Raw genomic sequence first — 24831 nt, 5'->3', positions numbered from 1 at the left:
CTTGTCATCTCCAACGACCTGTCTGAGGACTTTCTAAAGTGGTCGTATGTGACATGGGTCGTTTTCTGCATTTCCTGAAGCTTAACAAGGAAGGAATGTTCAAAAGGTGGGAGATGGCGGCACTGAACTGGGAGACTATAATACACCAGGTGATCACATTTAGTGTTCAAACTGGGCACGTCTGAGAGTGAAAGGGAGCACTGTTGATAATTAGGTGAGGACAGCAGGAGTAAACCAGGAATGGGCTGTGTGATCCCCCTAGGCAATACTGTGTTCTATGCACTTGCTACAGGGAAGTATCAAACGGCTCCCAGTGGGAAGACAGCAGTCAGCTACGTGGAGGCTGTCCATAGCCTGACCCACTGCCACCCTTATACCCCGGGCTCTGCAGACAAGGGATAACGGTTACATTTGGATCACAGATTGAGAATTAAAACGGGTGGCAAGAACACTAAGGCTTAGGGCTTTCCTATTTTTCTACCTTACTTCTCAAATGGCTCTGAAGAATCCCTCTCTCCGAACCATTCTTCATTTATATTCCCCATTCTTGCCTTCACAACTGAATAATCAGCTCGAGAGAGGCCAAGTAAGTGGGCTTTCACAACCAGGTGGCCCAAGCACTGATTGCTGCCCTGTGACCAGGATCCCCATGTCTTGTGAGAAGTAGCCCCCAGAGGTAATGACCTGAAGATGGGAGGAATGCCCACATCCTCAGGTTCTTTCTCCTCTGCCCTAGGAGAGAGGACCGGTTCAGGAAAGTCTGAGCTCCACCAGCTCTACCTCGCTGCACTCAATCTCCTCATGCTGCCTGAGCTCTGTCGGTGTGACCGTATCCTTTTACATACTCATTTATTTCCTTTGTTCCCATCTTTACATTTAGTCGGCCTCACATATATCCAGTTAACTTAATACATGCCTAGAGGCTCTATATTCACTTTCAGTCATAGGATTTGCACTGATTTTTACATAGGAGATTTCCTTTTTGTCCTGACTTCCATTAGGTCTGTGATGTGCCGAAAATATTGCATTGGGCTCCAGTTTCTACTTTTTTCACTGTTGTAAAAACAAATTGTCATTGCCAGATTAAAGAATCATGGTGAATCCTCTCTAACTGTGTTAATACAAAGTACAACCCCAGAGGAAGGTCCCAATAACCCAGGAAGACATTCAGGACATCAGTCAGCAGACCAAATTCTAAGTCCTTGCTGAGTCCCCCATGCACAGAGAGCACTATAACAACAAGAGCAAACATCCCTTTTTTTAATGCTTACTATGTATTACCAGATTATTTCATTTAATCATCATAGCAACTCTTATCACGTAGGTATTATTATAATTTTAAAGATTTTACTTATTTATTTGGTACAGAGAGAGAGAGTGCACTAGCAGGGGGAGTGGCAGAGGGAGAGGAAGAAGCAGGCTCCCCACTAAGCAGGGAGCCCAACCTAGGGCTCGATCCCAGGACCCTGGGATCATGACCTGAGCCCAAGGCAGATGCTTAACCGACTGAGCCACGCAGGAGCCCCACGTAGGTAGTATTATTATCCCCATTTAAAATGAGGAAATTGAGGCCATACAAATTAAGAAACTCGCTCAAGGCCTCATAGGCAATGGGTGGTAGAGCCGGCATTTGAACTCAGTGGTCTGGCTCTAGAGTTTTCACTCTTACCTGCTTCATTGTATTGCATGCTTTGCCCTAAATGAAGTCTGGCCCTTGGGTGTCCATAAGTCCACTGTAAAGCTCTATGAAAAAGTCTGTTCAGTATGTTCTCCAGCTGCTTCTACACCTACCCTTGAATTAGCATGGTGTTCATGTTTCTAGGCCTTGGGACGTCAACATAGTCTTAGTAAATCTAACGTAAAGACATCTTTTTTTTTTTTTTTTAAGTTTACAAATGGAACAATGCAAGAGAGAAAACATCATGTCCTGGCACTAAAATGTAGAGTTTTCAGATATGGTTTTACTATCACTAAAGTTTTTTTTTATTTAAGTAAAATAGTAAGCACTAAAAGTGGATGAGTCTGATAAAATCACTATCTCTGAGGAGGATGGATTTATTAAGTAACTTTTTTCCACACAGGTGAAACCACTCTTTAAACACACATTTGCTCTTAGCACCAGTCACAGCAATATCACTAGATTTGTCATTTATGAAGAGTTGTCTTCCTTATGATAACTCTGGGAAGAAACTCTACAAGTATCCTAATAATATCCATGTAGCATTTCACAGTGTACAAAACTCTTGCACATACAACATCTTAGTCTTTCCTTAAAAGCATCCTATATGTTCTTAGGACAAGTCCTATTATTATTATTTGATGTAAGAAAAGGTTGAGGCTATCAAAGTGTTTAAGTGACTTACCCTAAGTTTTACACAGCTAGTAAGAGGCAGGGTTGGGATTAGAACCCACACCCCTGGATGCCTTTTTTTTTTTCACTCCGTAACACTGGATTGCTGAAGAATGAAACTCAGATTGCCTAAAGATCTAAGGCCATCCTAATCCTCAGGACATACAAGAAAAGATAAAAACACTGAAAGTGATGATAGAGGTTGCTTTAGAGAGGGAAATGGTCAAGCAAAAGGTGTCCACATACTACACACACTCATACACACACGCACACACCACAATCTCATGAGAAAAATTCAAAGTGCTTGTTTGACTGAACTGGCTGAGTCTATCTAAACAATCAGGTAACCCTATAGAGATAACCACAAAAAATTGTGAAATGGTCTGAATTATGATTACTGCAGTAATGTCACCAACTCCATTAAAAACCACAGAGACAAACTCAAACCTGCACACATGTACAACCTGACCCGGCAAGCCTAGTTGGATTTTTATAGACACAATTTTTAAACATCTCCCTGAGTACACTGGTCCCACACTGCAGCGAGCAGCCATGAAAGGCTGAATGGGCTTTGCTGATATGGGTTCAGATGCGATGGGGGACCCTGCCTCTCCATTCAGGCGTGCCTGTTTCCTCCCTCACACAATGCTGAAGCAATTCTTTCCCAGGCTTTCTTTTATATTTAACACTAATACAGTGGGAAAAAGTTTCTGCCACAGCAAGGCAATGTCCAGGCTTTTGTGAAGCAGTTCCTTTCATCCAATGGGCATTAATGTATAGATTCCAATGGAATAAATCTGAAATACTCTACTGTAGAAGATTTGTTCCCCACTGAAAACAAATCTTGATTAGATGGTTATTCAGGGACTGTATAGGAAGGAATGGTGTGAAAATGCTAACTCCATTCTTTCCTAGATTGGCACTGAATAGGCATTTGGGCTATTCAAAAAAAAAAAAAAAAAAGAAAGAAAGAAAAAAAAAAAAAAGAAAACACCAACCACTCTCTCAACTCTACAAAACCATACAACTTTACAAAGATTATGTATATTTGGGGACGCCACCTCACCCAAAAAATACCCCCACGGTGGTGTGAACATAGAACCGATGAGATAAAATGAAAAGAGTGATAAAAATGGTTCTCTGTGTGTTTAAAAATAATAACCGGCCTCCTTTCCACTAGAGTAAAAATATAGAGTCAGCCTGAGATGGCATTCACTAGAAACACGCAAGGAACCCTACCACCGAGAGTGGTCATATATTCTGAATGACTGTGTTCTGTGAGCGAGCACAATACTGATGGGGCTGCAGTGGGGTGAGGACCGAAGGGAAAATCGGCTCATGGTGAAAGAGGTGATGGGGTGCCTGGCTCCGCCTTATAGGAACCCAGCTTCTGCCTGTCTCTTAAACTGCCGGTGTCCGGGGATAGGACTTAGCACGAGAATAAAAAACTGCTTGTGTGCAGGGGGAAAATGAACACGAAAGGAAACATCAGGCAATACAATCTCCTTTAATTAGGTGGGAAATCCAGTCCTTCCTCAGCCCAGATATATAAAATGAGACCAGGGCAAGGGTGAGGTGCTACCGACGGAGATGGGAATCTGATGTCCCTGTGATTTGGGAGGAAACACCAGCTCTCAAATTAAAACCCACATGAATTCCGGTCAAGTCAACACGTCTAAGTCAAATGGCAGGGCCGAAAAGCCCTGGAGCTTTCAATCTGGGCCACCAGGCTCACATGAGGTAAGTGGGTCAGCTCATGAACTAGGGCTGGGGTGGCCAGGCCTCCGCAGCCCCATCTCTCATATCACACTCTTTCTCACATCGCACATTGATGCCTTTACCGTGTTGAGGTTGCCCTTTCATATGTTAGGGGATTAGTGATGGTCCTAAGCTACTGTGTGTTGGTGCTACTTACCAAGCTGGTCACGCTAGGAAAGACCCATTCCTCTCCTGAGGAAGCAGGGATGCATGTGGCTACTCAGGTCCCTTCCTCCCCAAATCTACATCTGTTGCCCCTGCCAAGGCCAAGACCTCAGTCATGTCCACTTCACCTATATGCTGGGGTGGGGGGCAACTGCTGAGTCTCTGCATGACAGGAGGCTAGAGCTTGCTCATTCACGGCTTTCACCGTCGGAAGCACCTGGCCCGACACATGCTTTCTATCTCACTGGCATTTTCATAATCTCTGTGAGACAGGGAAACTGAAGGACTCCAGAAAAACCTGCTTTTTGCTCCCTTTCCTGCTTCTATTCTTGCTAGGACCTGCACCCCTGCCCTACACGTGCCTTAATGTATGTCCCCCTTATAAGGGACAAGGAGTTGGTGATTTCTTTGGAGTCTCCCAGCACAACAGATAGCATCTAAGGAGTGACCAGGCAAGGCCATCATGTGCGTATTCCAGACCACTGGTGCTAGACATCTCGACATGTCCCAAGACCCCCAGGATCCAGGGAATAAGTGACTTATGGTGGACACCTGAACTCTGTCCTTGTTCTGACCAGTTCCTGGATGCCTCAGAGGCATCAGACCACAATCGTCAGTAAAAAGTCCCCAGACCCAAAGCAAAGACAAGACTCCCTCCTTTCCTTTCTGAGTCTCCCAGACACTCCGACTGTACCTGTACTCTCTCTATACCTTCAATTAACTTTGCTTTCACCTCCTGCTGGCTTGCATTTGATTTCTATCCTGAGCGCAGCCAGGGACCCTCTTGGCTGATCCTGCAGGACTGCCTCTGGGTCCATGAACCGGCCCGCCAGCATCATTTGGAGGGTGGCTGGGGGCACTGGGGAAATCACTTACACAAGCGGAAGGTGGCAGGCAGGACAAGACTTTTCCTCTTACCCTGGCTCCATACTCCTAGCACAGCCCAGCTGTCCTTGTCACTGGAGGTGGACCATGGCAGGGTCATCAGCCTGCGGGAAGGAGAGCTGCACTGCCTTATGCACCGTACCCCTCCTGGGTGTAAAAGGGGTGTTTGGGCTGTCTCCCGGTGGTGAGACTTGACCTCTATCTTCCCGATCGCCTAAGCCCAAGGTACAGGAACCATTAGAGGCTGTTTTCTTTGTTTCCCTTCTTTTCTTTCTAACCATTGGTAACATAATAGTTCTCATAAAACATAAATCAATTGTTCAGCTTTCAGAAATTTGACTTTTAAGCATATTTTCTGGAAGACACCACCTATAAACGTTGGGAAGTCTGTATATACTTTTGTAGTCACTGCTTATTATTTTAGGTGGACAGAAAGAGTCAACTTCCTAACTTGCTTAAAGTGTTTACAACACCATTCTATTTATGATCTCAGTACTGTAGTTGGGTATGTCTTTCCTATTCCTTGAACTTTCATTCAGACGTCTGCCTCAGAATTTTCATTCATTCTGGAGTACAGTTTAAGTATCGAAGGTTCCTTAGGAAGTGTATGTGTGGGTTTTAGGGGTATCCCTATTTTTTCACGAATGGGCATGTTCCTACTTTCATAGGGATAATATGGTCAGTGACTTTCATTAGAATCTCAAAGAGGTCTGTGTTCCTCCCCAAATTAAGATGCATGAATTGAGAGAATCCAGTATCTCTCCTTAGGCTGCTCTTAACTACTTTGGGTAATCAGAGCCTCTGAAACCGATGGTGCCTTCATGCCTGCATCTGATGTAGCACGCCGGGAGCCTGGTACTTCCCATTTACTTTAGTTATGTGATCAACTCGACGGTCCTAGCCAAAGTGCAGCAGTTACCTTTCTGAAGAGAATGACTTAAAAATAAAAAGAGGATTGAAAAGGAAGAGAGAAAGAAGAGAACAGAAATGATAAAGTACTATGCTAGCTGAGATCTGGAGGAATGTAACAGAGCTAGATAGTTGGACAGTCGGTGAGGCCAAACACAGGTCTTTATCAGGGTGGATCCCCTTCAACAGTTAACACAAATCCATGGAAGAACTAGGAACCATCCTTTAATGTTTTTTGACTGTGAAAAATGAGATATTGCAGTATAAATAAATACAAACTTAACATGCACTTCTTTTCTTTCTTCTTCTTCTTCTTTTTTTTAAGTAAATATGTACTTCTAATCTAGCCAACAAGATAGACTTCACCTGAAAGCTCTGTGGTACGTCAAACTGGTGGTTGGCTTTTCTTTCTTTCTCTTTCTCCCTTCTTTCCTTCCTCTCTTCCTCCCTCCCCCTCTCTCCTTCCTTCCTTCCTTCCTTCCCTCCCTCCCTCTCTCTCTTCCTTCCTTCCTCCCTCCCTCCCTTCCTCCCTCCCTTCTTTCCTTCAGCTACACCATTAAGTTTTCCGAAGCTTCAAGTATGGAGAACAAGGGGGCAAAATTGTGAAGTAGGAACACATTTGCCCTGTGATCTTCAGGCCCATCCCCAAATCTGGATCAAGCCTTCATTCCTGTTGTCCTTCCCCTCTCTTCCCTCTACCAAAAAGTAAGAGCTTTACATTTTGTCTGAAGGATAAGAAGAGACTGATAATACTGGTGGGATTTTCAGGGCCAAAGGAAAAGTCCCAGGGAAGCCCTTTTACTTGGCTCTGGAGGTTCTCACAGTCTCCCTCAGATAGCCCAGGCCTTTGGCTTGCTTGATTCCACATTCATTCTGCTGTTACCTCCAAGAAGGGACTGAGAAATGCCTGACTATGCATCTAACATTGCAAATACAACGGACTGATATATGAAGTTGTTTGGGTCATTTGAATTTTCACCAATTTATGAGTGAAACATTTACTGAGAATACCCTTGTGTAAATGGATCCATAAGGCCATAGATGATCTGAAATCTCAAACAGTGGAAGAAAGTCATCCATAAGGACCTTTGATATTTGAAAGGTATATTAATCAATCAGCTTCTCTCAGACCTCGGTGCCCAGGAAAACCTGGTTCTACTTTTATCTTTGTGGACCCTGTGAAAATCATACCTGGAGCTCAGAATCAAAATGTAGGTTGCATTTTCACATTTTGCAATGATATGGGACCTCATGGTATGCTTTTGTAAGTAAAATTTACCCCCTAGCCTCATTCAAGTGTCAATTCCTTATTTTACTCAATGCTGATTTCTTTTTTATAGTTATGTATATTTTCCTACATATTTACTAATGTATTGAGTATCCTTTTAAGCCAACTGAAATCCCTTTAGTTATGAGGTAAGGATATAATCAAACAATCAGGAAGTAATTGAACATCAACGTTATGGAACCCATTCTAAATATAAGTTAAAACTTCAGCTTCGGGTATTATCAAGCTACATGCTTTATGAATTTCTATACTTTGAGCATCTGATTCCAGTGGCATAAAACACTGAATGTTCAAACACCTTCTTTATTCTCTTATAGTACAGCTTGTGAAAGCTAAGTTTTAACTCTGGGGACAAAGGCATTGGACAGCTATAATTCTAGATAACATTCTGAAAGACACCTATGCTCTCATTCTGAAGCTGAAATGAAATGGCTTCTTCTTGAGGAGGGAGGACCTGCTGGGACTAAGGAGGAAAGTCAATGAAATCTGAGGATGATGCCTTTAAATCCTCTTATATCATAAACCTTTTGAGACACCTTTTAGGAGTTTGATTTTTTTTATAAAGCTCTTTCCTTACAAATTTAGCTGCTGCCCTATTGTAACCTTTTCTTTTGTTCACTAAATCTGGGGAACAAAAACACAGAGATGCTGCATCCGTGGGTGATACAAAAATGAACAAAGGGATCTACTTAAATTCACAGTGAAAGTATGCAGTTTGAACTTGGCTTTGGATAGGCCTTAAAGAAGGATCTTTATATTCAAATGTATAGTTAATAAGTTTGGTCCTTTTTTTCTGCTTCAAAAGAAATTATAAATTTAAAAAGAGTTTATATTAAAACCAGCATCTTCTTACTTACGAATATGTTCTTCTTTTGATCTCTATATCATCATATACTTAATTTAAAGGAAAAATAAAGTTTTATCTTTAGTGAGTTCAAAGATCCAGCATAACTCCCAGGATTTGGAAAATATCAACTGGTGTTAGGGTATAGTTATGTAAGAAATTAATTTTTCGACTTTGGGAAAACTTTTATCTGAACTTCAACAAGTGAGAAAACAGAACCCCATCGTGTCATTTTTAAAAAAGCTATTTTACTAAAATAATCACAGAGCTTCCCAGTCCACAGAACTTCCTTTGGGCCTCTGTTGCTGCACTGTTTTGAAACTGCTTTTGAAGCAGTTCTTGAGATTTATGCTCAGATGTTCTCTTTGCTTATGTCTTCCTAGAAAAAACAAGTTCCAATGTGACAACTGGTTTTCAAGCATAGTTTGTCGGTAGAAGGGGGCTACATTATTTCTCTATAGAGGGCGTGGGCTTGAGCCATGATAGATTGTTTTACCGAAAAAAATGAAGGCCTTCTAGCTCAAAGCAACAAGGAAAAGCCAGGGAAAAAGGTAAATTTGTTTTGCTGGATTACTAGTTAAGTGAGAAGCACAGAGGTAGTTTGATGTGGGCTAGTTTAAGACAAGTAGCTGAAACTACATCTCAGTAGCCCACCTAGGGTGATCATCATAAAACCAGGCACAGGATTTCCTTAAGAAAGAATAACACATAAGTCCTTTTGGCTCATGGTAAGATGAAGAAGATCCTAGATAAATGTTGTTGGAACTCAAAACCTTGGGAGACACTGGTAAGTAAATGAAGTAGAAGGCATACTTCAAAATTATTCTAATAAGGAACAAGATATTTCATCTTTACTGTGTTCTTTATATGTTCTTTCATATAATATTTTTATATTATTTACATGTCATAGGAGAAAAGATATTAAGCTGTAAGAGAGTATTCTATAGCTACAGGTAACATTCTAATGATCTCATCTTACTTCACTGGGTTGATCTTATTTTCTCATTTTCCCAAATGAAATCTCTGCACTAATATTAGAAGTTGGACATTTTGCCATCCCTTGCATTTGTTAATTCTCTTCTGCTGACTTTGTCCTGAGTTCTGAAATACTGTGCTTTCGTTACTTACTAAACCTTATGTACCATTTGAGAACCCTATTCAAAGTTCTTTCTTCTCTGTGGAGCCTTCTTCCATTGCTGGAGTCCACCCCAAGTTCTCTCTTTTCTTAGTTCCAACTGGTTGGTGAGGTAATAGAGTGAAACATTAATTTCTGTTTTGGTCTTTTTTTCCCCCCATTAAACAAGAAAACTTTCATAACAGTAAGGCAATTAAGAAAGGCTGAGCTTGTACACAGTTCTGGGCTCCCTTGCGGCAGGAAGCTGTGGCCTCAGAGTCCGAATCAGAAGTTAGGCCTTAAAGACAAGGCCCCAGGACAGAGGGCTCTATTTTTGGAATCTAGGCCCTCTAAGGCGAATTCAGCTAGGCCCTTTCTAGCTTAATTGTGAGGTGAGGAGGGTGAGGCTGGTGCTTTGGAGTTACACTGAGGTGGCTTGGCAGGGGAGAAAAAGAATCAACTACCCCTCAAATGGGGAAACTGATAAAGTTTGAAGTCTCTGCTTACACACAGCTCTAGTTGGGGGTAATTTCTTGGTACACTTCTGGAGGCTGGACATAAAAAGGTACTGCCTTGAGAGGAACAGTGATGGTCTTGGGGCAAGGACCACTGTGAGGGGCCTCTCGAAGCCCAGCTAAGGCAAATCTGAACTTCTTATGCATGTACCACATAATTCAGTACATTATTGATTATTGTCTCTTTTCATTTGTGCTTGTCTATGTCTACAAGAAGAGTCCAAGCTTCCCGCAGGCTAGTACTTTACCTTGTTATAACTACAGCTACAACTACTGATTATTGGACCCTTCACGCTGCCCAACACGTTTCTTTACATTGAGGAGGTCCTAACTGAGTATTTGTTAGGTCAGGTCTCCATTGAACTTCCCAAACATGCTGGCAGTGTAGCTGGGAATTTCCAGTGGCACCTTTTCTCTGAGGTGTATGTCTGCATGTAATAGTCCCATACCTTCCTCTGAGGTATGTCTGCATGTGGTAGTCCCAGGGGGTCTTTCTGTCTTGAAGTTCTGTGTAATGCTCTTCCCCTCTCCTTTACTATCTACTGCCTCTCATCAGGGAATAATAGTCATAGTTCTATTTTCAGTATGAATTTAAGGTCTAAAGCAGTGGGTTTTTTTATGTGTTCACTGAGTTTCTCACAAACTGTGCTCACGCATTTATGGTTTCTGACACAGGCCTTAGTGTCCCCAACTCCTGGATTCCATTTCTCCCAAGAGACAGCTCATTAGGTCCTCCTGTCAGCTGAGGAGTCAATGCAGCTCAAAGCAGAGCCAATACCTTATAACCCAAAGTGAGAAGAGACAACCAAGCTCTGATGTGATATAAAAATGATCAGGCCAAACTCCCACCACTCTTGCCTAACTTAGGGAAGCTAAACTGCTTGCTCGCAGATGTTACGGAGATATCTGTCATCAGCTTTGATAACTGGGTATGTATTTTTGCATAAACAATGTTGGAGGGAGATTGTTTAGAATATTTTCACTTGGTGGCCACTGGGTGTCCTCATTTACAAAGTAAATAAATAAATACACACTATTTACTGTAGGTCACCAGAGGGAATAAGACACTAGGTTTCTCTTTGGCCTTTCACATACTGGGTATAAATGTATTATTGAACTTAGAGCCAGGTCAGATATGGGTACTGTTTATAAGTGCTCAGGTAAAATTGGTAAGGTTTAAAACCAAAGTAACTTTTGCAGGTTGTAGACAGAATTTATAAGGCCATTTCCTCAACAGAGGGGACTGTGATCCAGCTATTTGTTTGAAAATTGGCATGGGATTTTGACTATCTGTGTAGAGAGCCAGGAGAGAGGAGCAGAGAAGGTCTTAATTTATTCTTTAAAAGAAAAGAGAACACCAAATATCTCCATGGGATATTTGTTAGATTCTGTTTTTATCTCAACTTCTCTGAAAACCAATTAAAAATAATAATGAGAGAGACAAAACAGGTCCTTTTCCTGGAAACCTAACATAATGAGGAAAAACAGTACATTGAGCAGGGTCATATAGTGATTCTGAATCATTTCAAATTTAAAGACAAAGAACTAAGTTATTTCTTTGTGGACCAGTTATCCTCCCTGTAACATGAAGATGCATTTGCTTCACAGGGATGTAGTAGGGGAAATAAAACAAAATCCGGAGGCATGTTGGGTTCCTAGGAAGAGAAGCTATACCTGACAGATTTTAGGGCAGTACTAACATTCTAATTGTCGTCGAGTCACAGTTGTGTGTCTTGTCCCGGACGGTAGACGGCGGCAAGTCAAGGTTAGAGTACGTGCAGCCAACAAATGTTTACTGCTCTTAGGCACCAGTGTGATGCCCTGCTGGGTCATCACTTAGTGCTCTGTAAAGTGATTTGTGCATGCCTAGGATTGTCAGTACTTCTAAACTTCTATTACATATATCTCTGATGAGGTTCTTTCCTTGCAAGGCCAACAGGATTTCCAACCCCCTACCCTGGAAATTTCTCCAACTTGAGATACAGAACTACTGCTAAACATGTAACAACACTTGCCTTCAGATGCTACACTTAACCAGCTAGCTAACCTTTTTCAAAAGCCAAGTTAACTCTGCTGCAATCATTTTCTCCTCTAGTGAATATCCTCAGCTGAATTCTTATTCTCTGGCATGTCGTTTCAGTATATAAATCAGCCATACGATTCTGTGCCATAACCAACAATTTATACAGATAAGATCAGGGAAACTAGGAAGCTCTGTGAGCTATTCACTGCCTTTTAGAGATGTTCGCTGGTCTTATTTGGCTTTGCTTTACAGCTTTTTTCTATTTTTAAAAGACCACCCGCCCAATGCTCTAGTAGAGCTGTCTGTAACTCACAATCAACCATTTAAATGTGCAACAATGCACAATAGCCAGGTCACTTGCACCCTGAGATTGTACTAAAGGATCACAATGTACACAGAGTATATGGGGAAGTATCTCATTTCTTCTAAAGATCCTTAAATTCCTGGGATTTCTAGCATTTTCCAACTCTTTAATTAGTAGATTCATTTTTGAACTACTGTAACCCCAAAGACACATATCTGCAGAGCCCTCCTGATTGTGTTTTTCCCTAAGCCTTTACTCCTTTCAGTTTCCCCGGTTTGTTCCTTTAATTTCACTTTCAGAGCTTCTTGAGGCTCAGTGACTGAACACCACACAGTGCAGGTTTCATCTGATGTACCAGCGCCTGGTGTGGTCTAAGACACACTGGTGTTTTGTTCTTGAAGTACAGCACTGAAGTTCTGAACCCTAGACTCCAACACAAAGGAGATCATTAGCTCATTTTAAGTGTCTCTTTTCTTCCCTCCGGGCCCCCTCCTACTCACCCCAATGCTTCCTTAGTCCTATGCACTGGCCACAGATGGCAACCATATTCTAAAGCTGAGTATATACAAAATCGTGCCATGGAGAACAGAGTGGCTTCAAAGTTAGCTTTCTATTCAAGTAGTATGGTGGAGACTCTGGAGGAGTGAACTCATCTCTCATTCATTTAATCCACCAATCATTCAGCCAGGAGTTTGTTTTCCTACACATTCTTCTAGTGTCCAGCCAGTTGAGGGAGGATGGGTGTGAAGAACTCTCTGGAGGGCCCTTCCAGCAGGAAGACACTGGGATTCTAAGCCAAGCGCTTGTCGCCCTGGGCCTGCCTGCTGTTGATCAAATCATGCCAGTCCCGTGAGAGGAGCTGGGGAGCACTGCGTGGGGTGTGGATTTCCCAAGAACTGCCTTCTGCTAGACTGACAGCACATGCAGTGTCCCCTAGACAAGGATTAGACCAGGGAAATGGGTGAAACAAGGAGGAGGGCGTGGGGTTGCAGAAAACTCTGTAGGATGGTACAGTAATGGGAGGTGGGAGTGGGAAAACCTTTCCTTTTTCTTGTTTCAAGGTTTGCTGGAGCTTTCGCCTAATCATCTGTTTGAGCATCTTGAAAATAAGTATCTATTTTCATGATATCTATCAAAAACAGGCACCAGATTATACTACAAAGTTGACCTTAACCCTGCCATATTGTTACTAGAATCAAAACATGGAGCAGCCTACATCCAACGGAAAACCATTCTGTTTTCCCAGCATAGAAACCAGAGGGTATCTGTGATGCACTTCGTTTTATAGGTCTGCTGAAGTGAAACTGAAAACCCAGTAAAAAATCCATACTTACACTTTCACCAACAGGCAAAATACTCACAAACACGATCTACCCTTCCTTTCACTCCGTTCTTCCCCACCACATTCATTCATTCATTTATTCATTTAACAAATATTCTCTGAGCAACCACTATGGCCAAGCACTCTGCTAGGTGCTAAGGATCCAGCAGTGAACAAGATAGGACTTCTGCCCTCACGAGTTCTTCTGCCTGGTCCAAATAAGCATTTAATAATTTAATTGCCGGCATGTTATTTGAGGAACAGGGATGATTTGTCTTACTTAGAATTTCTTCTCAATCTTTCTCAAACATATTTCTCGAAGGTCTAGACTCCTTTAACTAAGATGTTCTGTCTTGACTCTTACTCTATTGTTATATTCTTTCCTTTCTTGGCTACAACGTTGAGAGTTCAGATTGCAACTGCTACCTTTTTCCTTTTTCTTTTGGTGGGACTGCAACCCTGAGGGATTGTTTCTTTTCAAGCTACACATATATTTTCTCTGTAAATAGTGTACCATCTAATTTGTGTCTTTGGATTCTGCTGATTAGGTGTCAACATATGATTTAAGGAGTCCTGCATATGAGATGCAGAAATCACAACTCAGTACGTCACTGTTTTAAAGCTCTGACTTGGGATTTATAGAGACTTCGTACAGTCTAGGTTAGCATTTGATCTGCACCTCTTACTAAGAGACTTATAGCTCAAGTTCCATACCCACGTGTCCCTGGAATGCTACACTCAGCTGCGAAAATGCTCCGGAGTTAAGAGAAGCAAATGTCCAAAATGATCTCTATTACCAAAAACTATGTGGGCACCACAGGGCAGGAAAGGCTTACTCGGTATAATGAGCCAACATGTCTTACTGAATTTCTTAAGATTATATATATATTTTTCAACTCCTTCAAACTGCTTCGGATTGGAAGAAGGTAAGTGAGCTGGGTGATTCAGAGCAATCCTTCTCTGCAGTGAAACACATTTACTCTTTTCACTTTGCCTCTATTTTCAATTATTTCAAAATACTCTGAAGCCATCAGGCAGACTGTCTTTCAAAAAGATGAAAGATGAGTTTCTTTAGTTGTAAGCAGGTCTCTTCGGAGAGGGCCCTGGGATGTGGCAGCACAGCCATTTGCCCGTTCTAAGGACCTGCTGTTTTGTCCTTTTCAGCTATCAGTGCTGGGTGGTGGCTCCCGTGGAAGGAGGATGCACAGCAGGGCCAGGTCCAGCTTCTATGATGACTTATCCTGAGCTAAGACAGCACACAGATCCCTTCCCTATAATTCGAAAATCTCTCATTGACTGGAACACACTTGAGGACAAGAAGGAACTTAATAGGTCAAGACTATCCTACTGTCATATCATTTAATAATACTCTAAACCTTCCCTATACCAAGAAGAAAACATTCAGAAAGATTTTTTAACTTGTTTGAGCTGCAGTTCCCTTATCGCTAAAATGGAACATTTTGTAAGAATGACGGCACTTGACACACAGTGGATGCTTAGTAAATATTAGTTCTCTTCCAATTTTAGGACAAAAACCCACACCAAGACAAATGAGGGAATGAAGGAAGGCAAAAAGATAATGGAGAGGCTTCTCAGTCTACCTGGGCCTGAATCCGAGAAGGGGCAAGGAGAGGGGCAGTGGCCTTTTCCTAAAGTGGGGAGGGTCACTGTCCCACATGCTCTCTTACAGATGCGGGCCTCTCCTCAGTTACTCTCGGGGGGGGGGGGGAGGATGCAGGCCCTGCTACTATGACATAGATCATTTATGTTACATCAATTTTAGTACATATTTACTTAATAATTTAAAACATTTAAACTAGAGCTAATGCTCAAGTTCACTGAGTGTTGGCTGTCTTTCTGGTGCTGTTTTAGGAGCTTTCCATATAGCATTCCATCTAATCCTTATAATAACCCCAGGAGACAGATACTATTTGCATTCTCATTATGCACATGAGGAAATGGAAATATAGGGAGGTTAGGTAAAGACATGTAAAATGCATTCATAGGTGGAAGTTCACGTTAAAAAGAGCACATACGTAGACCGTGGGGGTGAGAACACATTTTCTGAGCAACACATGGTCCAAATCTATTCCATTATCAGATAATGAAGAAATAGCTTTAGAAGTCTGTTATTACATCTGCCTCTGCCCTGCAGGCATCTTGGAGGGACTTCTTTAGGAACCAGTCCACGTTTGGATGTTCGTATGGGACTTGTTTCTTAGTTTACTTTTGGGGGCCAGGTTTGAGCATGCAGATTCTGTTTGGGATATATCTTGGGGAAGTGGCTCTTTCCTTCTTTTCGTTCTCTGACCCCAGCCTAAAGAAAGCTATACACTGTGTCCCAGAACAGTACCCACATAGGCAAGCATGCCTGTATGCGTATCTTCTTAGGAGGTTCATAGATTCTGAGAGGGAGGCCCGGTCATGGTACCATAATACCAAGCCTTCCGGTCAACATTTCTTCTTCTAGAGGAGTCCTTCTTCTGGAGGGAGAGGGTAGCCTCCGTATGAAGGCCCCGCCTGTATCACTGCCCAAGGACAGTGCCCAGGTCTGCTCGGAATGCCTCTCAGCATGTTAACCCAGGATTAATGTCTACTTCAGAAACCCAGGATCCAACCTTTCCTCTGGGACCCTTAGGTCAGGAATAAAATGGAATAAACCAGATTTCTGGGGGTTTCCTTAAAACTGGGGGAAAAAAATCCTAACCACCCCATCCTACCAAGCAGAGACCTACAGTATTTCCCTGAGGAAAGGCTATGCATCCTTTCCCCTGGAGTTATCATCTAATGGTCGAAGTTCAGAATTTGCATGTGTATTTTCCAGGAGACATGGAATTCTGCTCTGTAGCTCAAATGCATATATACCTTCTTTTTACTGTCTCCTTTATATCTAAGTACCCAGTTGAGATATGAGGCAAAGAGACAATAAGTGATTATACAGAAAAGAAAATGATTACCAAAAAATTAATGACAAAGTTAATTTCACTTCTTGCAATTCTTCATGTGGTATTCTTCATATCACGCCAAGCACTCTTAAAAATCATGTATGCCTGGTTGAATACTGCATGAGATCTTGGTATAAAACCAATAACATGAACCTAGTTAAAACCACTGAAGATAAATGAGTAGGAAGAAATTCTTTTTTGGAGTTGGAGAGTAACTCAAGGTCCATTTTGGCACCAACTATGAATTCATTCTTCCTTGTGAAATGATAAAGACTCATATTCACAGTTCTTCCATGTAGTTGTTTTTGTATTCTAGCAGTGATAAAATAATTTTCTTATTTGTTCTAGAAGTAATTTAATAGCAGAGGAAAGTAACATTTGATTTAGTTGGTTCCAGAACAGCATCTTGAAGTAGAAGTAATTGCAGATACTGTGTGTCCAGGTGACAGTGGCCTTAGGGATGTCTTCAGCCATCAAAGAGAACAATATAGACCAAGTAAAAAGTTTAAAAAAATCTCCACAAAATAGTGAACTTGAGGATGTCTTGTGACAGTGAAGAAGTACATGAGAACAACACATAAATTTGTTGTCAGTAATACAGAGCGACTTGAATTGAACCTGTCATAAAAGAATTTCTCAGAATGTGACATTTTCAAAAAGATTATGCTTTAAGAGAATTTGTTTTAAAAATTTTGGGAAAATTTTAGTGCTCAAAGTATATGGTACCTGTCCTCTGGCTAATGCTTAGAGATTACTAAGGATTAGTGAATATTTGTGAAGGCATCTGAAGAAGACATGAGCATTCGTTCTTATTAGCTAAAAGGAAGAGAAAGCCATGCTGGAAAGGAGGAGAGAAAGAACTAAAATAATACAATTACTGATTTGTTGGGCTTGGGTAGTGACTTTACATTTCTTTTTCATATATTATCATTCCAATTGCTGTGTACATGGAAGATCTAATTCTCTCTCACCTCGCCTATTTAATTGCAGAGTTTCCCTTAATACTGGTTTTTATTCTTTAGTCTATAAATGGGCTTGAGACTCTTGTATCATAAAAATATTCCCTACCCTGCTTTTGTATCACCTGTTCATTATTTCTTTGTAAAGTATTAAACTTCTTTAAAAAGTAGTGCTGAGTTGTTGCTTTCTCACTGATCTTCTCTTTGCTCTTGAACCCCCTTTTTTGGTGTTTTTGTGATGCATCTGACTCTGCTCTCTTAACAGCCACCAGGAAGCCACAAATCCCTGGTGTCTGCAGCACCCAACACTGCTGCCCCTTCTCCCTGAGGGTCTTTTGGACTATCCTGTTTTTCCTATATCTCAGACCTTCTTTTCTTCTCCTCCTTTGCTGTTCCTCATTCTCTTTCTTACCACTCACTGTAAGTATTCTATTTTCTCTTTTTTCTCTCAACAGTCTTCTTTGAATTTACTCCCATATTCATGGTGTCAAGTTTGGCTTCTTTTTTTTTTTTTTTTTTTTTAAAGATTTTATTTATTTATTTGAAAGAGAGAGAATGAGAGAGAGAGCACATGAGAGGAGGGAGGGTCAGAGGGAGAAGCAGACTCCCCGCCGAGCAGGGAGCCCGATGCGGGACTCGATCCAGGGACTCCAGGATCATGACCCGAGCCGAAGGCAGTCGCTTAACCAACTGAGCCACCCAGGCGCCCTCAAGTTTGGCTTCTTAACAATTTTTTTTTTCAGATTTTTATTCATTTATTCATGAGAGATAGAGAGAGAGAGAGGCAGAGGCAGAGGGAGAAGCAGGCTCCCCGCGGAGCAGGGAGCCCGATGTGGGACTCGAGCCCAGGACCCTGGGATCATGACCTGAGCTGAAGGCAGACGTTTAACCGACTGAGCCACCCAGGCGTCCCCAAGTTTGGCTTCTTGGTGAAAGCATTCGCTAGCCCTAATTTCAAATCTTCCTGCTGTACTCCACTACCCTGTTTGTGACTCTGTTAATTGTCTCCATTGGGTCTACCCCTGGTGTCTCATTCTCAGCATTGTTTAAAACTGAACTGTATTCTACTCCTCTAAACATTTCCTTTTGTCTCCTCTTTTTGATATGTTGGAGCTGGCTCTGATGATCTCCTTTCTCTTAACAAACACTCAATCAGTTCCTAGAGCTGTCTACCCTCATCCACAAAGTCTGTTGAACCTGGCTCATCACTATCCCCCTTCAGGTTACCCAAAGTCTGAACTACTGACAAAGCTTCCCAGGCTCTCTCCTCCCTCCAGCCACCCCTTCCCACATCCATGCACCCTCCACACTCTTGCTAAATTAGAGCTTCCTACAGCAAAGTCTTGAGGATGGCAGCCCCTACTTAAAACCTGTCCACAGCTTTATACCAAAATGTGGACTCCTTATCCCTTACCCTCATGCCTTACTTCCAAAGAAATTCTTTGCATTTTTCAAGAGAGCTCAAATGGAACCTTTCCTGATAAACTGAACTGGATATTATTATAAGCTGGATTATAATGTATTTCATGAACTTTCCAACTTCTTTCTCAGATAATGGTGATTTGAGGACATGCACTAAGTTTTAAGATTTTTGGTGGCAAGGTCTGGTTGTCTCTACCTTTGTATCCCCATAGAAGTCCGTGTAGGGCCAGGCACATAAGATGTACCCTACACATGCTTGCCAAGTGACTGAATCAATGCTGTGGTGCTTCCAGGTGTACAGGACGTATCTTTAACCACTCTGCAAGGTAGCTGTTTGTGAAGGCATCTGATCTTCTCTACGAGATTCCAAATCTCTGTACAGAGGTTTCCAGTTTATAAAACTGCATCCTACATAATACATAGGCCTGGTTCTCCACATTGAAAGCATTCAGTAAATTGGTAGATGAACAGTCCTGACTCTCTTTCTGTCCAGAAAACGTAAGTTCTCCTTAAAGCCAACTGGGTAGCTGGCAGCATAGTATGGCGGGAGAAGGAGTGGGGTTCTGTTTTTAGCTCTTCGACTCACTATGTGGAAACATTTTTGTAGGACACTTGCCCTCTGTGGGCCTCAGTTTCCTCATCTGAATAATAGTGGATTTAGATCAGGTAACATTTCATCTCTTCCAGTGCTGATAAAAAGGACTCACCGGTACACATTCCCTAGAGGGAACAAAGGATACAGAGGCAGGAGAAAAGTGAAAAATGCTTATTTAGCCGGTGAGTTAACAGGGGATTGAGTCGACTGTGGAACTTGATGTGAGGAGACTGGTGGACGGATTTGACTTGAAATTTCTTAAAGCAAGGAATTCTGAGAGTCTTCATGCATGCTCTCAACTGATCCTAAATGATCCCTCTCTGAGGGCAATTTTTGTTTTTTAAGTCAGGATGTGAGAATCCCTGACAGATATGGAGGAACACGGATTTTATATAATGAAATTTGCCACGTGTGGTGGAAGCACATATCAAACGGTCACTAGCAGCTGCAGATAAGAATTAAAGATGTATTCTAGCAAGATACGGGATGGCAAGATGAAGAACAGAGCCCTGAAAACCAGCAGTAAGTCTTAACAATTATATGTGGACAATCATAGGCACCCTCATGCAATATTTGGGAGAGCAATATGGCGTGGAGCAGCTTGAAGCAATGGGTCACGAGACCAGATCTGCAAGGGGAACTGGGAGGATTTCAGAAGAGGACAGATTGCTAGAACCTGGGGAGACCACAAGTCAATGACAGAGTTCCAGCGTGACACTTACAGGGGACTCTGTGGCTCCAAGAATGACCCTTTCTCAATAAGAAAAGTTATTTTGAAATCTGTTCATCAGTAAATTACTACTAGGTCCCTCAATACTTTCTTACATCTACTGACTGAATGAAAGAGGGCACTTGTGCCTATTAGAGAATAAGTGGGTGTCTTGTTTTATTTTTTAATTGGGAAGGAAATGTCTCTAGAAAGGATATGCAATTCAGCCCACCTGAATTTTCATGACAGGCAATGTTACCCAAATATAAAGTGCCCCACGGGTTTATATTAAAATGAGATGAAGTCTAAGAAGGTCTGAGTGTCATAACTGAACTGCTCTGTTTTCTGAAAACACCCTGCTTTTCTTTTTTTGGTCTCTGTGGCTTTGCTTCTGTTCCTCCTGTGTGGAATACCATTCCCCCTCCCCTTCTTTCACCTTACACACACCTGCTCTTTCATGATCCAGGTCTAATGTCCCCTTCCCACTGCTTCAGGCCCCCTCCTCAGAACCACTTTAATACTGCATTTGTACACCCCCCGTCACAGTTTTCTAGTTTTAGCCAGGTGTTTGGGAACACTGAGCTCCTAAATTGGGGGGACGGAGTCTTGTTGGTGTCTTTACCTCTAGCGCTCACTGAGGACTTGCATAGAAGCAGGGGCTCAGCAGTATTTGATGAATGACTAAATGAAGGAATGTGTGCATGAAGGGTACAGGACTATTAGAAATTATTGCATGAAGTGACCATGGAAGACATCCAGTTAAATTAGTAGTGTAGGGACACAAAAAGTTTTATTAAAAGGAGGGACAATTTTATAAAAAGAGGTAGACTGTGACAGGAAACTTCAAGAAAAAGACTTTTAACAATAAATGTGTTCCTAGATGTGCCAAGTAGTGGCTCTAGGAATTAGAGCAAATAAAAACATTAACTGGCCTTCTGATGCACAGTGCTGGACTAAGCACTGAAACCTCTAAATAAGAGGGCATCAAAGGTAATAAAAGTAAGAGATTATGTATCAATTAACTCAGAGGCAGAAAGGTGACTGTTTATAAAGGGCAAGACTATCTTTAAAGAAATGAGTCGACACTTAATAGGTAAGAGGTTTGCTTGGCTAACAACATAGCAGAAAGATAGTTGAAACTGTTAGCTATGAAAAGGTAAACATGTCATTCTTTATAGGAAGTAGAATAAAAAGGGATGCAGGGCACTCGGGGGACAATGAGGACACTCAGTTATACCAAAGATGCTCTATTTACTGTTTAACTGATATGGAATCTAGCAGAAAATTAATAGCAAAGCCATAGGATAATAGCTATCTGTGGTTGCTCATTCCAGCCCATTTTGATTATATTTCTTCTGCAAATTAGTGTGACCCCAAAATGTTTTCAGGATTGTCCAACTTGTCCTAAATTCCATAAATAAACTCTTTCAGAGGATGCTGTTTTTTGCCATGTCTCTATTACGGTTCTTCACAGATGGACCATTTTTGTCCTTTCAAAGCCTAAGAATAACTCAGTTATCAAGACATACCCAAATCCAGTTCATCTGCTCCTGTGGGATTCCAGTTAGTTTAGACACATCTGCTGAGATACACGCATTTGAATCCAAATGAAGCTTTTGTTTGATTATACATTTTGAACATTTATGGAGGTTTTTTGGGGGCCAAAATGTTTTTCATTTTTTGGCACTCCAAACAAAGATCTTCGGTTATAAACACTGCCTTCTGAGCACCTCCAGCAGAAATCCAATCTTTTCATGTGAACAGGTGCCTCAGGAAGTTTTTGGAAGGTTTTACACTGCATCAGCTTTCTGATTGGAAACTTTCTGAACACACAGTCAAATTTGCCAAGGAGACCTTCAAACTTGCCTGAGCAGTTTTCACTCATACAGACATACATTCACACATACAGACAGCCCAAGTGAAAGCAAATCAGAGCCCTGTAAAACTGCAGTGTCTTTCTTAAAGGTTAAATACCATACACAATCAAACTGAACAAAAAGGAATGCGTGACAGGAGAGAGAACAAACTAATAGCAAGAACGGAGGTGCAAATTCTTCATGAGCGTGCTCCCCTTAAAGCGTTACCAGAGAGTTAAGCGACACATCCTCTCAGTGAGACGCTATCTCACCCAGTTTCGAATGCGCACCCAAGCATTTGTGATTTTAGACACTGTACCTTCAGTGTCTTGCTACCCATTTCTTTTACTCACAAACTTGTTCAAACATTTATGTTGAAACAAGTCCTTCTCCCACACAAACGGGCCAACCAGATTCAAATCCAGGAAGAGACAACACTACGCTCTAAATCAGGTTCTTTGGCAAAGCCCATATTTTACCCGATTCCCTACAACATTTCTTTTCCAGTTTGAATATAAACTGAAGAGCAGAGACAGAGTAAAATAACTTTTTAAGCCTGAAGCCTGAAAAGTTATTACAGAGTAAACTCACTCCCCCATCGGGCATGCCCGGAATTCAGTGGGAAATCTGCTTTCAAGTTGTTCCTATAGCCCTGGACCAGATGCTCTAAGGTGGCCAGAAACCTTTGTCTACACCCACTTAGCAGATTTCTGGCTCTTTATCAGGGACTAAGAGGTTTATTTGCAGAAATGAATCATTTCCTTCAAAATATCCCTTACCCTATTTACATGCTTGCATATTCTTTCCATTTTGTTTTCCCCCTACAGCTTTACTAAGGGAATTAATTATCTCGAAGAACAGGAACATACAGTAAGTACATCTGAAATACAGGATGAGGCGCAGTATGTCATCTATTAGGCCTGGCTAAGACCAGCAGCTGATGCTAAATGGGAAGGAACATGCACCAAATGTTTTTTAATCACAAAGTTAGTAATTAATTGCTCTTTAAAATACATTTTATGCTTCTTTCTGTCTGTGTACATGAAATGCACATTTATTACATGCCAAAAATTACAACATTATGGTTTAAATGTGACTGGCACGGAAGTCCGGAAAGCAGAGTTAATGTTCCCACGGCAACTTTAATTCTGTCCGTGTGCACATGTAGGGCCATAACGGTCTCCCGCTCCAGGATAATACATATAGATGGTCTGGGGAGGGAAGCTAAAGACCCATATCCTCGACTGTAGTTACAGGAAAGAGACAAAGGGTAAAAACCGTGCTCCTTTCCACATACACAGAGACAAAACAATGTCCCCACGCCTGGTGTTGTGCAATCAGGGAAAGAAAGAATCGGCTGTGGTGCTGGCACTCAAGGGGACAGTTTCTGTTGCTGTGGGAACCTGAACTTTGCATTTCCTGACTTTGGGGTAATTAAAATGTCAGCCTTAATGTGGCATTAATGGAGTTTGCCATAAAAAATCCTCTTTGTTTTGTTCTCTTAAAAAAATTGTTTAAAAGTTCAAACTGAACCAAGTGTACTAAAAATTTTAATCTCGGGTACTTGGCCTGGTGATGGAAGTTGTGGGGGGAGGGGGGAAGTGAAGGGTCGGGAGGGGGCAGACCGGCGAAGGTGGAAGGCCAGAGAGAGAAAGGAAGGGCCCAGCAGTCTCCTCAGATGGTGCTCAGCCCCAGCAGTCATGCTACCTATGGAGCTAAAGTTAAACCCACCCACACAACAGTTTGGTAATGTGTAAAGGTTAAATTAAAAATAAATAAAAACTCTTAATGCATAAGTGCATCTTGGCAAGGACACAGCAAATGAGACAGCCTGCTGAGGCCAGTGCAAAACACCGGAAGGTAAGTCACCACGGATGTCGGCTTCCAACCAAACAAAGACATCAGAATAGGTGGCTCCGCGGCCAAAAGTCGGGAGCATTGCCAAAGGGGGGAGAATCGCTTCTCCCTTCGATGGAAGCCTTATTTGGGGGAAAACAAAACGGAAGAAGCACGCGAGTCGTAGTTCTGGGCGAGTGTGCCACATGTCCCCGACTGTGACGTGCCGCAGCTTGAGAGTTGTCAGGCTAGGGCGGGCTTCCTCTGCTCTGCTGACTCGGGTTAGGCCTCTTTACACGTCTGAAGAGAGAGCTCGGCTCACCTCTTCCTCAGGCTGTTCCTCAGCAGGGAACCATTCTGTCAAACACCTAGGGCTTTCGTACCCTTTGCATTCCAAAACTCATCTCAACGCCTTGCGTTCTCGTCATCGGAGTTTGTTTACCACTGGAGTTTTGGAAACAGTGAAGAGGCCGCAAGCTAGGAGGTCGTGGGGGAATGTCGCTAGGAGGTCATTGGTAGTGGGTGGGCCACGGAGCAGCACCCAGTTCTGCAGCCATAGTAACCTCACCATCTCACAAGGGGAAGCATTTTTCAACCCTATTCCTTCTTGGTTTGGATATGACTGGGATCTTTGGCAAAATTTGAAGTCGCTGGGCAGGTTAAGTAGCCAGCTGAGAATTTTAGGGGTCAGACTTGTCTAAAACATTGGCCTGAGTCCTTCAGAGGTGACAACACTACATCTCACCCGCTCTTACCGGTTCATAGGCAGAGCTGACTCTCTTGTGGGGATGCTGATCCACAGTGTTTTAGAACTCAGTCACCAATACGAGTACACATTTTCAAGAATGCCATTTATGGGCTTGGAACAGAGAATTCAGGCTGCTTACAGGGAGAGCAAATCCATAAACATCCCTCACTATCTGAATGAGTTAACTACCGAGCAAGTCATTCATCGACAGAAGTGTCAATTTTCTCAGTTTTCCTACCCGTAAATTGGGAAGAATTATAATGACTGACAGGAAATGGGCATTAG

General features: G+C 42.1%; 1 protein-coding gene across 31 annotated transcripts in view; it reads right to left on the bottom strand.

Moving 5' to 3' along the window:
• The window catches only part of ZBTB20 (zinc finger and BTB domain containing 20), a 764927-nt gene that overhangs the window by 37267 nt on the left and 702829 nt on the right, over window positions 1–24831 (bottom strand). The gene's annotated exons all lie outside the window — the stretch shown is intronic.

Source organism: Leptonychotes weddellii, chromosome 1, assembly GCF_054177405.1.
Source record: "Leptonychotes weddellii isolate Sample4059 chromosome 1, ASM5417740v2, whole genome shotgun sequence".
In the NCBI taxonomy this organism is placed as follows: Eukaryota; Metazoa; Chordata; class Mammalia; order Carnivora; family Phocidae; genus Leptonychotes; species Leptonychotes weddellii.
The sequence above is the reverse complement of the archived record's forward strand: the minus strand, read 5'-3'. Positions and strand labels throughout refer to the sequence as shown.